This window comes from Mercenaria mercenaria, chromosome 12 (assembly GCF_021730395.1).
Source record: "Mercenaria mercenaria strain notata chromosome 12, MADL_Memer_1, whole genome shotgun sequence".
Taxonomy (NCBI): domain Eukaryota; kingdom Metazoa; phylum Mollusca; class Bivalvia; order Venerida; family Veneridae; genus Mercenaria; species Mercenaria mercenaria.
Window position 1 is genome coordinate 67,033,997 of NC_069372.1, and position 14,672 is coordinate 67,048,668.

The following is a 14,672-nucleotide window of genomic DNA, read 5'->3' on the forward strand; positions in this document are numbered from 1 at the left end:
GGTTGATAATGAAAGGGGCGTTGACGTCTTTCTCACAACGTTGGAAAGACGTCTTTTTTGGAACGTTGGAAAGACGTCTTTTCCACAACATTGGACAAACATTGTTTTTTGGTTGATAATGAAAAGTGTGTTGACGTCTTTTCTACAACGTTGGAAAGACGTCTTTTTCACAATGTTGGACAAACGTTTTTTGGTTGATAATGAAAGGTGCGTTGAGGTCTTTTTTGCCACCTTGGAAAGACGTCTTTTTCACAACGTTTGAAAGACGTAGTTTTTCTTTGATTGTGAAAGGTGTTTTGACGTCTTTTGCAGTGTTGGAAAGACATATTTTTCACAACTTTGGAAAGACATCTTTTCTCAATGCTGTTTTGTCATCTAAATGTACAAAAAAACAACAGTCTTTCAGACCTAGATATCATCAAGATGAACATACTGACCAATTTTTATGGAGATCCCATGAAAAATATGGCCTTTAGAGAGGTCACAAGGTTTTTCTATTATTTGACCTACTGACCTAGTTTTTGAGGGCACAGGACCCACTTTCGAACTTGACCTAGATATCATCAAGATGAACATTCTGACCAATTTTCATACAGATCCCATGAAAAATATGGCCTCTAGAGAGGTCACAAGGTTTTTCTATTATTTGACCTACTGACCTAGTTTTTGAAGGCATGTGACCCACTTTCAAACTTGACCTAGATATCATCAAGGTGAACATTCTGACCAATTTTCATGAAGATCTCATGAAATATATGGCCTCTACAGAGGTCACAAGGTTTTTCTATTTTTAGACCTACTGACCTAGTTTTTGACCGCACGTGACCCAGTTTCAAACTTGACCTAGATATCATCAAGATGAACATCCAGACAACTTTCATACAGATCCCATGAAAAATATGGCCTTTAGAGAGGTCACAAGGTTTTTTTATTATTTGACCTACTGACCTAGTTTTTGATGGCACGTGACCCAGTTTCAAACTTGACCTAGATATCAACAAGGCAAACGTTCTGACCAATTTTCATGAAGATCTTGTGAAATATATGGCCTCTAGAGAGGTCACAAGGTTTTTCTATTTTTAGAACTACTGACCTAGTTTTTGATGGCACGTGACCCAGTTTCGAACTTGACCTAGATATATCATCAAGATGAACATTCTGACCAATTTTCATGAAGATCTCATGAAATATATGGCCTCTAGAGAGGTCACAAGGTTTTTCTATTTTTAGACCTACTGACCTAGTTTTTGAAGGCACGTGACCCAGTTTCGAACTTGACCTAGATATCATCAAGGTGAACATTCTGACCAACTTTCATAAAGATCCCATGAAAAATGTGACCTCTAGAGTGGTCACAAGCAAAAGTTTACGGACTGACGCACGCAGCGTGATCACAAAAGCTCACCTTGTCACTTTGTGACAGGTGAGCTAACAAAAGTGTACTAAATAATAGAACAGTCACAAGACGTATCTTAACATACTGGGTCTAGTAAGAAAACATACTAAATATGATTGAACTGGAATGTTTTTTATTACAAAGTACATATACCATTCAATCAAAAATAAATTTTGTTGATGCATGTAATCTGTAACAAGAGCTGTTCAGGGACAGCAACAGTCGATCGACTATTCAATAGCTTTTACACAAAATATTTCATCAATGAATACTTCAACAAACACTAGTGTAAATGGGCAACAATTTTGCTTGAAGGTAATAAAGTGTCATAGCATATAAAAACAAGAGCTGTCATAGAAGCAGCATGTTTAACTATTTCAAAGCTTGATAGTGAAGAAACATTATCTTGAATTCTAGAAATAAACTGCCGTTATTGCCACTTTTCGGGGGTGTCTTAACAGGAGAGAAAACGTGTGTTAACAGAAAGATTCTCGCGCTCACATGCTGTTATAACACCTTTTTATTTATGCGTGTTTCCTGTAAAAGCGTAAACGTATAACGGTCCCAAAAAGGACAATTTTATATGCTGACAGAAAACTATTAGGATAGCTCTGCATATAGTTTGTACAGTCTAGCTAAAAACTTAAAGCTACTCACTCACAGTTTGGGTGAAATTTTTCAATATCTTCATTTCAAAAAGTTTAGCAGAGAATCTGTATTTGACATAGAAATGTGATATAAAACGGCTGAGAATAAAATTTAGATATTGGTCATTCTGCACAAGATTTATCGTTATTTAATGGAATATCTTGCTTAATAATCATTACAATAAGTCTGACTGAACCAATTTCCAACTCCTAAAAAGACCATAATTTATCCAAACTCGTTGACAGAGTTATCAACTCTTGCCTATAGATGGAAATCATGATAGTAAGTGTTCAAAGTTTCAAAGCCATATGTCAAATAGTTTTGACAAACACATACTTGTACGCAAACTGAACCCATTTCTAAACATACTTGTATGCAAACTGAATCAATTTCTAAGTACAAAAAAGGCCATAATTCAGCCAAAATAGTTGATAGAGTTATGAACTCTTGCTTACAGATGGCAATTATATAACAAGAGGACCATGATGGTCCTGAATCGCTCACCTCTTCCCCTATGACCCAGTTTTGAGTATGACGTCGTTTTTTCTATTATCTGACATAGTGACCTAGTTTTTGAGCTCATGTGACCCAGTTTTGAACTTGACCTAGATATTATCAAGATAAAAATGCTGATCAATTTTCATGAAGATCCATTGAAAAATATGGTCTCTAGAGAGGTCACAAGGTTTTTCTATTATTTGACCTATTGACCTAGTTTTCGAAGGTACGTGACCCTGTTTTGAAATTTACCTAGATATCATCAAGGTGAACATTCTCACTAATTTTCATGAAGATCTCATGAAAAATATGGCCTCTAGAGAGGTCACAAGGTTTTTCTATTTTTATAACTACTGGCCTAGTTTTTGACTGCACGTGACCCAGTTTCTAAACTGACCTAGATATCATCAAGGTGAACATGCAGATCAATTTTTATAAAGATCCATTGAAAAATATGGCCTCTAGAGAGGTCAAAAGATTTTTCTAATTTTAGACCTACTGACCTAGTATTTGACCGCAGTTGACCCAATTTCAAACTTGACCTAGATATCATCAAGATGAACATTCAGACCAACTTTCATACAGATCCCATGAAAAGTATTGCCTCTAGAGAGGTCACAAGGTTTTTTTATTATTTGACCTACTGACCTAGTTTTTAAGGCACGTGACCCATTTCAAACTTGACCTAGATATCATCAAGGTGAACATTCTGACCATGTTTCATGAAGATCCATTCAAGGGTATGGCCTCTAGAGAGGTCACAAGGTTTTTCTATTTCAAGACCTACTGACCTAGTTTTTGATGGCAGTTGACCCAGTTTCAAACTTGACCTATATATCATCAAGATCAACATTCAGACCGACTTTCATACAGATCCAATAAAAAATATGGCCTCTAGAGAGGTCACAACATTTTTTCATTATTTGACCTACTGACCTACTTTTTGATGGCACGTGACCCACTTTCAAACCTGACCTAGATATCATCAAAATGAACATTCTGACCAATTTTAATGGAGATCCATTCACAAGTATTGCCTCTAGAGAGGTCTCAAGGTTTTTCTATTTTTAGACCTACTGACCTAGTTTTTGACCGCACATGATCCTGTTTCGAACTTGACCTAGATATCATCAAGATGAACATTCAGACCAACTTTCATACAGATCCCATGAAAAATATGGCCTTTAGAGAGGTCATAAGGTTTCTCTATTATTTGACCTACTGACCTAGTTTTTGATGGCAGTTGACCCAGTTTCAAACTTGACCTAGATATCATCAAGATGAACATTCAGACCAACTTTCATACAGATCCCATGAAAAATATGGCCTCTAGAGAGGTCAAGGTTTTTCTATTATTTGACCTACTGACCTAGTTTTTGAGGGCACGTGACCCACTTTCAAACTGGACCTAGATATCATCAAGGTGAACATTCTGACCAATTTTCATGAAGATCTCATGAAATATATGGCCTCTAGAGAGGTCACAAGGTTTTTCTATTTTTAGACCTACTGACATAGTTTTTGACCGCACGTGACCCAGTTTCAAATTTGACCTAGATATCATCAACATGAACATTCAGACCAACTTTCATACAGATCCCATGAAAAATATGGCCTTTAGAGAGGTCACAAGGTTTTTCTATTATTTGACCTACTGACCTAGTTTTTGATGGCACGTGACCCAGTTTCGAACTTGACCTAGACATCATCAAGGTGAACATTCTGACCAATTTTCATGAAGATCTTGTGAAATATATGGCCTCTAGAGAGGTCACAAGGTTTTTCTACTTTTAGACCTACTGACCTAGTTTTTGATGGCACGTGACCCAGTTTCAAACTTGACCTAGATATCATCAAGGTGAACATTCTGACCAATTTTCATGAAGATCTTGTGAAATATGTGGCCTCTAGAGAGGTCACAAGGTTTTTCTATTTTTAGACCTACTGACCGAGTTTTTGACGGCACATGACCCAGTTTCAATCTTGACCTAGATATCATCAAGATGAACATTCTGACCAACTTTCATAAAGATCCCACAAAAAATGTGACCTTTAGAGTGGTCACAAGCAAAAGTTTACGGACGCACGGACGGACGACGGACACCGCGCGATCACAAAAGCTCACCTTGTCACTTTGTGACAGGTGAGCTAATAAAACAAGTGTTCAAAGTTTCAAAGCCACACATCAGTTTTTACAAAACATGGACAGGTATGAAACTGTACCAATTTCCAAGTCCAAAAAGAGTCATAATTCAGCCAAAATACTTGTCAGAGTTAAGTACTCTTACCTACAGATACAGACTATTATATAATAATAATCAAGTGATAAAAGTTTCAAAGCCATATGTCAAGCAGTTTACACAAAATATGAACTAGTAGGAAAAACTTAATCAAGATTTGCAAGTTAAAAGGTACCCTTATTCAGCCAAAATCCTTGATGGAGTTATGTGCCCTTGCATAAAATTGGATATAGTGATGATATACAAGTGTTGAAAGTTTCAAATCTTTAGCCCCAAAGATTTTGCCAAAATGTGAACTGGTACCAAAAACTTAACCAAGGTGTGACGCAAAGCTGATGCCGTATAGAGTAGGATAGCTATTCTTATTATTCAAATAGTCGAGCTAAAAAGGTTCAATTGCGGCATCTTTTATGCAGTTTCCGGAACTGATTTTAATAAAAAATCTTGCAAAAAAGTTCTATGTAGAACAATCTGAACAAAATGCACTTTTTTTTTTCATATATAACCTTCAGCCAGGTCAGTTAAGGAGGTAGGTTACCTTTATATTTGTATGTGCGCATGTCCAACCGGAAACTAACGTGACGATTTACGACAACGTTTACGACAAATTAAATGTGTCTGTATATTCATTCTTCTGAAAACAAATCATGAACCTGTCTTCGATCTGATGCTTTATGGTTTAATAATGCAGAAATAATGAATAAATTGCCGCAGAAACGCTTCAAAACAATGTTGCCTTAAAATGACGTCATTGACGCCATGACGTTACGTGTCAGTTACCGCGCAAAATTAATAGCTTTTATCTTGAAAGTACGTAATTCTGTGCATTTTTTTTATTTCAACTATTTTCAAATAACCATTATTTGCTGAAATATTTGTATGAGTCTTTGCTCTGAATAATAATCAATATTTTGCTTCTTTTATGTAGTTATATTGAAATGTTATGCGGAATGCAAGAAAATGGATGATGGTAACCAATGTTATTGGAATATACTGGTGAAAGGTTACTTGTACGCATTTTCAAATATAAAATACTCTGCAGGTTTGATTTGTTAATACCTTTTTTTTGACCGTTACCGTTTCAATTTGTACTTATATACTAAAAGAAATTTTAAGATCTAAAATTGGTTCAAAGAATTTTCGTAATAATATGGTTTTCATTGGACTTGAAGTTTGATCTTACCATTGAAAGGTAACCACTGACCTTTTATGACAATGTAAAATTCAATGGCTCTGAACACAAGGTCTATTTTAGACTAACCTAGTTTTTTATGGCATCGTGACCATTTCAAAACTTGACCTAGATATCATACAAGGTGAACATTCTGACGATTTTCCATGAAATATGCAGAAAATTGTGGTCTAGAGAGGTACAGGTTTTCTATTTAGCTACTGACAATTTTTGAATGCAATGACCAAATTCAATCTTACTAGAATCATCAAGATGTAAATTCTACAATTTCTAAAAGATACCCACAAAAAATGTGACTTTGGTGTCACAAGAAAGTTTACGGACAAAAAGCAAGACACGCATCACAAAAGTCACCTTGTCACTTGTGACAGGTGAGCTAATAAAACAAGTTTAAGAAAAATAGGGTTCATCAAAACATGCAGGTATGAAATTAACCAAATTTCCAAGTCCAAAAAGAAGCATGAATCAGCGAAAAACCTGTTTGTATACCAAAGTAGTTAAAAATAATAAGAAAAAGTTTCCAAAGAAAACGAGTCTCACACAAAATATGAATTTAGTAGAAAACTAACAGTGCAAGTTAAACTTTTTCAGCCAATTTGATGGAGCTTAGGCCTTCAAAATTGGATAAAATAACATTTGAAATGTTTAAATTACCCCCGTTTTTGCCTGTTTTGGTCCCTTACAATATGAAAATATCCTTGAGTAGGTACATTGCTTATTTCAAACTGGACTAAAAAAGTCAATTGAGGCGGCAAACTATTATTGTAGTTTAAAACTTCATATTAATAAAAATCTCAAAAAGTTCTAGCGGTTGAACTAAAATGCACTTTTTTCCTTTATAAATAACCTTCAGCCTCATTAATATTGATTTATGTGACAAATTATTTTAATTATTCTCAAAATCACTACAAATAGTCTGCTCATCACTTAGCTCGAGACAACATTAACCTTAACAGACAAATTCTTGATTTTGCCTTGTGAATAAGTAAACTAATCCATTCACAAAAATATTAAGAATAAATAAAGTAAAGTTTAAGTGTAATGGACTTGCAAAACAATGAACACAAACGACAGCACATTTTTGAAAAACAATTCTTTGTGTTTAAAACTTTTCTTCTTGAGATACTATTTGAAATTTCTTCACCTTGTAGAATTTCAAATTATCTGAAAATAATTTCAATAACACCGCGCATCCCAAAAACGAATTGGATACAAGTTCTTCAGTTTTGTCTACAACAAAAAATCAAACTTAACTTGCACTGTTTTGACACATTTCATGTATATCACTTTTCAGCGGGAGACAATCAAAATCCCCTACACTGAAAAATGACAGGGTGTTACAAAATCCCCTTCATACTTTTGCAGGGGGTATCATAATCCCCTCTGTGATTTTTACTTATTTCATCAAGTTCAAATACAACTATATACAATTTAAAAGTCTATTGCATAAAGCACGTAAATACAATGCCTTTAGCAAACATAATATAATTTGGAGCACTGATATCTATATATCTATAATGTTAATCACAGAGGGGATTATGATACCCCCTGCAAATGTGTGAAGGGGATTTTGTAACACCCTGTCATTTTTCAGTGGAGGGGTTTTGATCAAGGGGATTTTGATATACACTCCTTTTCAGCTGCACTTAGAAATTACTGAAAGATTCATTTTGTAAGTAAAACTGTTTTGCATTTAACACATTTTAAATTTAAATGTTTGTGTTTTAGAGCAGACTATACAGTATGTAATTCATGATTTCTGCTATGTCACTATTTCAGATTCCCATTTGAACTGGATTTCTATCTGACAGTGCATATCAGTCACAGGCACTTCTCCCACTCCTACGTTCCCCTTCCTAGTCATATGAATATTTGAAGAGACTGGCAAGAACTTTCAAACTTGTTGTTCCCTTAGCAATTCTGTATAAGGCTGAAAATATTCATTTTAACACACATGTAAACTTAAACGTTTTGTTAAAAAACTAGAAGATGATCACACATATTAGAATTATGTATAAAGTTAAATGTATGGTTTGGAAGTATTAGTGAGTAGTATTATCATAACAATATTCACTCCTCTGCTGTATCTAGACTATTGATATTTCTATTTTATGAAAATAACAAGTTTCATAATAGACATACATGTGTCAAGATGTTCAACTACAATACTGACTAAAGACACTGAATATCAAAACAAATGGTTGCAGGTTTTTACTTCTTTTATCCTGCAGTTATACAAGTACTAGGCTAGAGGTTGCATTTCTCCTCACATCAAAAGAATAAATTTATTAAGCAACAGAGAGTTATTATAAAAAACACATAAATTGGAGATAGGCAACCTAAAACTTCATAAAAATCCGTCAAATAATGAGGAAACATTACGAAGTACCTGCCGCGTATATATTACCGAAGTTACATGCATTGGCTTTTCGACTAGTTAGGTACATAGTACCAAGAAAACAATGCATTGACAGTTTTATCCTTGCAAGTATTTTCTCAGAAAATAGCAGCAAAGTAACGATCACATATAACACTGACCAACTGTTTTTGTTGGATAGTAACTTAAGGTGACGGTATATCATTTTTAATGCATGACATACTAATTTCTTTACTTTATCACAAGGTTTATACCGTAATACGGTGGGTGGGGTAGTGCCAATGTCATAAATTCATTTCGGGCCTACTGAGTTTTCAAAATTTCTGGATCCCTGAGTACATTGGACAGGTTCATTCAAACGCTATAATTACTATTCTTTATCAAATATCATTTCTTAAATATTTACCCTTCAAGATGGAAAATGATGTTGTCGTTTCTTCTCCCAGTTTACTTTTCCACTGATGTTAACATGGTCATTAGTTTCATTGTCATCAACCTGTGAAACAGAATGAATTTGGTGATATAAAGTTTTAAAAAGGTGCAATCTGAATCTATATCACTAACAAGAGGGCCAAGATGACCCTAGGTCGCTCACCTGAGAAACACACTATAACAGTGTAAACATGTTTAACCTAGTGATTTCATGAAAACACAAATATTTTGGTCAATTTTCATTAAGATTGGACTAAAAATGTGGTCTCTTGAGTTTAAATAAGTATTTTCTTAGATATGACCTAGTGACATAGTTTTTGACCCCAGATGACCCATTTTCGAATTTGGCCTAGATTTCATCAAAGCAATCATTCTGACCAATATTCATGAAGATCAGTTGAAAAATACAGCCTCTATCGCATACACAAGGTTTTTCCTTGATTTGACCTAGTTTTTGACCCCAGATGACCCATTTTCGAATTCGGCCTAGATTTCATCAAGGTAATTATTCTGACCAATATTCATGAAGATCAACTGAAAAATACAGCCTCTATGGCATACACAAGTTTTTTCCTTGATTCCTATGACCATAAAGACTAGAATCCTAGTTTTTGACCCAAACAAGATGACTCCATTTTCCGAACCATTTCGATGCCTAGATTTCATCAAGGTAATTATTCTGACCAATATTCATGAAGATCAATTGAAAACTACAGCCTCTATCGCATACACAAGGTTTTTCCTTGATTTGACCTAGTGAACTAGTTTTTGACCCCAGATGACCAATTTTCGAACTCGGCCTAGATTTCATCAAGGTAATTATTCTGACCAATATTCATGAAGATCAATTGAAAACTACAGCCTCTATCGCATACACAAGGTTTTTCCTTGATTTGACCTAGTGACCTAGTTTTTGACCCCAGATGATCCATTTTCAAACTCGGCCTAGATTTCATCAATATAATCATTCTGACTAATATTCATGAAGATCAACTGAAAAATACAGCCTCTATCGCATACACAAGGTTTTTCCTTGATTTGACCTATTGACCTAGTTTTTGACCCCAGATGACCCATTTTCGAACTCGCGCTAGATTTCATCAAAATAATCATTCTGACCAATATTCATGAAGATCAACTGAAAAATACAGCCTCTATCGCATACACAAGGTTTTTCCTTGATTTGACCTAGTTTTTGAGCCTGGATGACCCATTTTCGAACTCGGCCTAGATTTCATCAAGATAACCATTCTGACCAATTTTCATGAAGATCAGTTGAAAAATACAGCCTCTATCGCATACACAAGGTTCTTCCTTGATTTGACCTAGTGACCTAGTTTTTGACTCCAGATGACCCATTTTCGAATTCAGCCTAGACTTCATCAAGGTAACCATTCTGACCAATACTCATGAAGATCAGTTGAAAAATACAGCCTCTATCGCATACACAAGGTTTTTCCTTGATTTACTATGATCTAATTTGACCCGATACCATTTCGATTCGACTAGTTCATCAGGTAATCATTCTGACCAATATTCATGAAGATATGAAATACAGCCTCTATTGCATACACGGTTTTCCTTGATTTGACCTAGTGACCTAATTCTTGACCCCTGATGACCCATTTTCAAACTCTGCCTAGATTTCTTCAAGGTAATCATTCAGACAAAATTTCATGAAAATCAGTTGAAAAATACAGCCTCTATCGCATAAACAAGCTAAATGTTGACGGACGACAGACGACAGACAGACGATGGACGCCGGAGCAGAATGTCGAGCCCGCCAGCTTTCAAGTGTTTTTGTTTGTTTGTTTTGGGTTTAATGCCGTTTTTCAACAGTATTTCAGTCATGTAATGGCAGGCAGTTAACCTAACCAGTGTTCCTGGATTCTGTACCTGTACAAACCTGTTCTCCGCAAGTAACTGTCAACTTCCCCACATGAATCAGAGGTGGAGGACTAATGATTTCAGACACAATGTTGTTTATCAAACAGTCATGGAAAACATGCGCCCCGCCCGAGGATCAAACTCGGGACCCTGTGATCTGTAGACCAACGCTCTTACCTACTGTGCTAAGCGGGCGGGCTAGCTGTCAAGTGTGACCTTGACCTTGACCAACTTAGGGGGTTGGTTCTTGTGCAAGACACTCTGTCTCATAATGGTGAACATTCATGCCAAGTTACATCAAAATCCTACCATGCATGAAGAAGAACTATTCCGGACAAACTTCAATATGACCTTTGACATCCAACTGTGACCTTGACCTTTGAGATAGGAACATGGGGTTTGTGCCTGACACACCTTCTCACTGAGGTAAACATTCATGCCAAATATAAACAAGATTGGTTCATGCATGTATAAGTAATGGTCTGGACAAAATCAGACGGACGCACACACATACACCAATAGTGGCAACTATATCGAGCTCACCGCAAGTGGGCTGAACAAAAACTTGACACAAGACAAATACAACTCTTGTATAATCATTATTTTTCATTCTCTTATAGCATTTTTCTAAATTTAAAACATGCACAAAAATGCTTGTGAAACACGATTCAGACAAGTTTAAAAGAAGTTCACTAATATTTTATTCAAGAGGAAGTAAAAAGAAGGTAATTTCTGTATGGAAACTTTCTTCCGTTACTTACATATCAAACACCATGATATCCTTGTACAACTAGAAATTGTGCCACAGGCCTATGAGTAAATGTTGTATATAAGCAGAAGATAAAGATTCTATTTACAGTCCCTCAGAGATGTTCTTCCAACAGCAGACAACATGGAAACCTGTTAACAGCAAAAAATTTCAAATTAGAGCTACTTTGTAATAATCTACATTTTAAGTCCACACACCAGTAGTACACCCATGCACAAAATAAATTTTGAGTATTTACTGTCTTGCATTTTAGATGTAAACAACTTTGAATCAGTTTCACAACTAGTTAACCATTAACCTTTAGCCTGGTAGCGAAAAGTGATTCTGCCTTTGCGACCAGTGCAGACCAAGATCAGCCTGCACATCTACTGTTCGCTATTCAGTCAGTAAATTTTCAGTGAACACCCCTTTGAAAAATAGATGGTACTGTCCAAATTGAACGATGGACCAGTTCATTTTAGAAATTTAGCAGGGTAAAGGTTAATGAAAACGACTAAATTCAGACATACCAAAGTTTTTGTAAAACAGATCCTAGGTTTTCTGCACAAGGGATATATCGAGGGGTGAATGCGAAAGAGTTCTAAGTGCATATAAATAAAGAAGCACTTAGAACTTTCTCGCATTCACCCCTCGATATGTTACTAGTCAAAATAATTCGCCGTTTTATATATATAATTGTTTTATATTTGTGACGGGCAATCTAAATGTCAAAACTTTGAAGGACCAAAATAATGGAAGATAAATCACAGTGCACAGTCATGTAAAGTTATTGGTTTTATCCTTTTTGCATATTTGCATGCAGAGACACGGTAAACTTTAATCGTGTACAATACATACATCGCCAGAAAATAAGTAATTTTGGATATTATTTGATAATTTTGGCATAAATCATTGAGGAATTGAATCCCATTTCAATACAGGTAAGTTTATTTGAATTTATAACTAATTTGTGAAAATAATCAGCATTTAAACCTATAGCATACATGTAAAGCGTTGGCAGCGACGAAAATTCCATCGGAAATTGCCTCAACTATTTTGGTCTTTCCAGTGTCTGACGCAAGTGGGGATACTGCCCATATGATATCCCAACAATTCCTAGGACCACTTCAAATTAGTTGGACTATTAATTAGGGATAACCCCATGGGGCGGGGTCAATTTGACCCCGGGGGGGTCATGATTTGAACAAATTTTGTAGAGGTCCACTAGGCAATGCTACATCAAATATCTAAGAAATAGGCCTTTTGGTTTATTTTTAGAAAATTTTTGAAGATTTTCCTATGTAAAATCAAGTGACCCCTGGGGCGGGGTCAATTTTGACCCTAGGGGTCATGATTTGAACAAATTTTGTAGAGGTCCACTAGGCAATGCTACATCTCAAACATCTAAGCTCTAGGCCTTCTGGTTTATTTTTAGAAATTTTTTGAAGATTTTCCTATGTAAAATCAAAGGACCCCTGGAGCGGGGTCAATTCTGACCCCGGGGGTCATGATTTGAACAAATTTTGTAGAGGTCTACTAGGCAATGCTACATATCAAACATCTAAGCTCTAGGCCTTCTGGTTTATTTTTAGAAAAATTTGAAGATTTTTCTATGTACAATCAAGAAACCCCATGGGGCGGGGTCAATTTGACCCTGGGGGTCATGATTTGAAATTTTTTTGTAGAAGTCTACTAGGCAATGCTACATGTCAAATATCTAAGATCTAGGCATTCTGGTTTATTTTTAGAAATTTTTTGAAGATTTTCCTATGTAAAATCAAGTGACCCCTGGGGCGGGGTCATGATTTGAACAAATTTTGTAGAGGTCCACTAGGCAATGCTACACGTGCAATATCTAAGCTCTAGGCCTTCTGGTTTATTTTTAGAATTTTTTTTGAAGATTTCCTATGTAAAATCAAGTGACCCCTGGGGTGGGGTCAATTTTGACCCCAGGGTCATGATTTGAACAACTTTAGTAGAGGTCCATTAGGCAATGCTACAAGTCAAATAACTAAGCTCTAGGGCTTTTGTTTTTTGAGAAGAAGATTTTTTAAGATTTTCCTATGTAAAATCAAGTGACCCCTGGGGCTAGGTCAATTTTGACCCCGGGGTCATGATTTGAACAAACTTGGTAGAGGTCCACTAGGCAATGCTTCACACCAAATATCTAAGCTCTAGGGCTTCTGGTTTTTGAGTTTTTCCTTTCGGTTGCCATGGCAACCAGAGTTCAGTATTGAATTCAATTCTTTGAACAATTTTTAAAGAGGACCATCCATGGAACATCCCTGTGAAGTTTCATCAAAATTGGCCTGGTGGTTTAGGAGGAGATGTTGTTTAAAGGAAAGTGTGGACGGACAGACGCCAGACGGTGAGTGATCACAATAGCTCACCCCGAGCACTTCGTGCTCAGGTTAGCTAAAAACGTGTTCATTGCCATTGGAGTGAAATGGCGGATGTTTTCTATACAATTCTGTACACATAATTCATGAAGAACTAGAAAATCAAGATAACTATATAGCTGAATAAGAAAATGCAGTGTGGGAAAAATAGTTACGGTGACCGGATTCGAACTGGGTACCTTTCGGTTACTACGATAGCGCTGTTATCCTCTGGGCTACGTATCCATGCAGGCTGTAGGTAAAGAAATATAATGATAATCCAGTACAATATAAGGTAAACATTGGAAGTAAACACAATATGACGTCACTGTCAGGTATCCCTGGTCGGATAGTAATACCTTAACTTTTTTATGCATTTCTACTGATAACAAACAACAGCTGTGTATTTCTGACCAATGAAGAAATTTTAACAATTACCAATGTCTCCCTTTTCATGAAACATATTGCCAACCACTTCAATATCCTCTTCATAATAATAATGATTATCAGTCATTATGAGATTCATAAAGAGGTATGTTGTTGAATGCTTTCAAATATTAATATCTCTATTTTAAACTTTACTCTGCTAATTTTTTTTTAAATGGACTGGTCCATCATTTAATTTGAGCAATAACATTTATTATTTGAAAGGGGTATTTACTGAAAATTTACTGCCTGTATAGTGAACAGTGTAGACCAAGATCAGCCTGCACAGATAATCTTGGTCTGCACTGGTCCGCAAGGCATAAGCATTTGCCACCAGCAGGCTAAGGTTAAAAATAACATGTTATTTAATTTTTAAAGTGGTAAGAAAACATGAGCAGTCACAGGAGACAACGCACTTGACTACTTTGATGCTGGATAGTGAAACTGGGC

The 14,672-nt window shown here is 35.8% G+C and overlaps 1 long non-coding RNA gene across 1 annotated transcript; it reads right to left on the reverse strand.

Annotated features, from left to right (window-relative positions):
• Positions 1-7,480: 7,480 nt before the first annotated feature.
• On the reverse strand, positions 7,481-11,922 carry LOC123535212 (uncharacterized). Its single transcript, XR_006683166.2, has 3 exons — positions 11,432-11,922; positions 8,758-8,847; positions 7,481-7,904 (listed from the first exon to the last, which is right to left on the reverse strand). It is a non-coding gene; the product is annotated as an uncharacterized LOC123535212 (long non-coding RNA).
• Between the last annotated feature and the right edge of the window lie 2,750 nt (positions 11,923-14,672).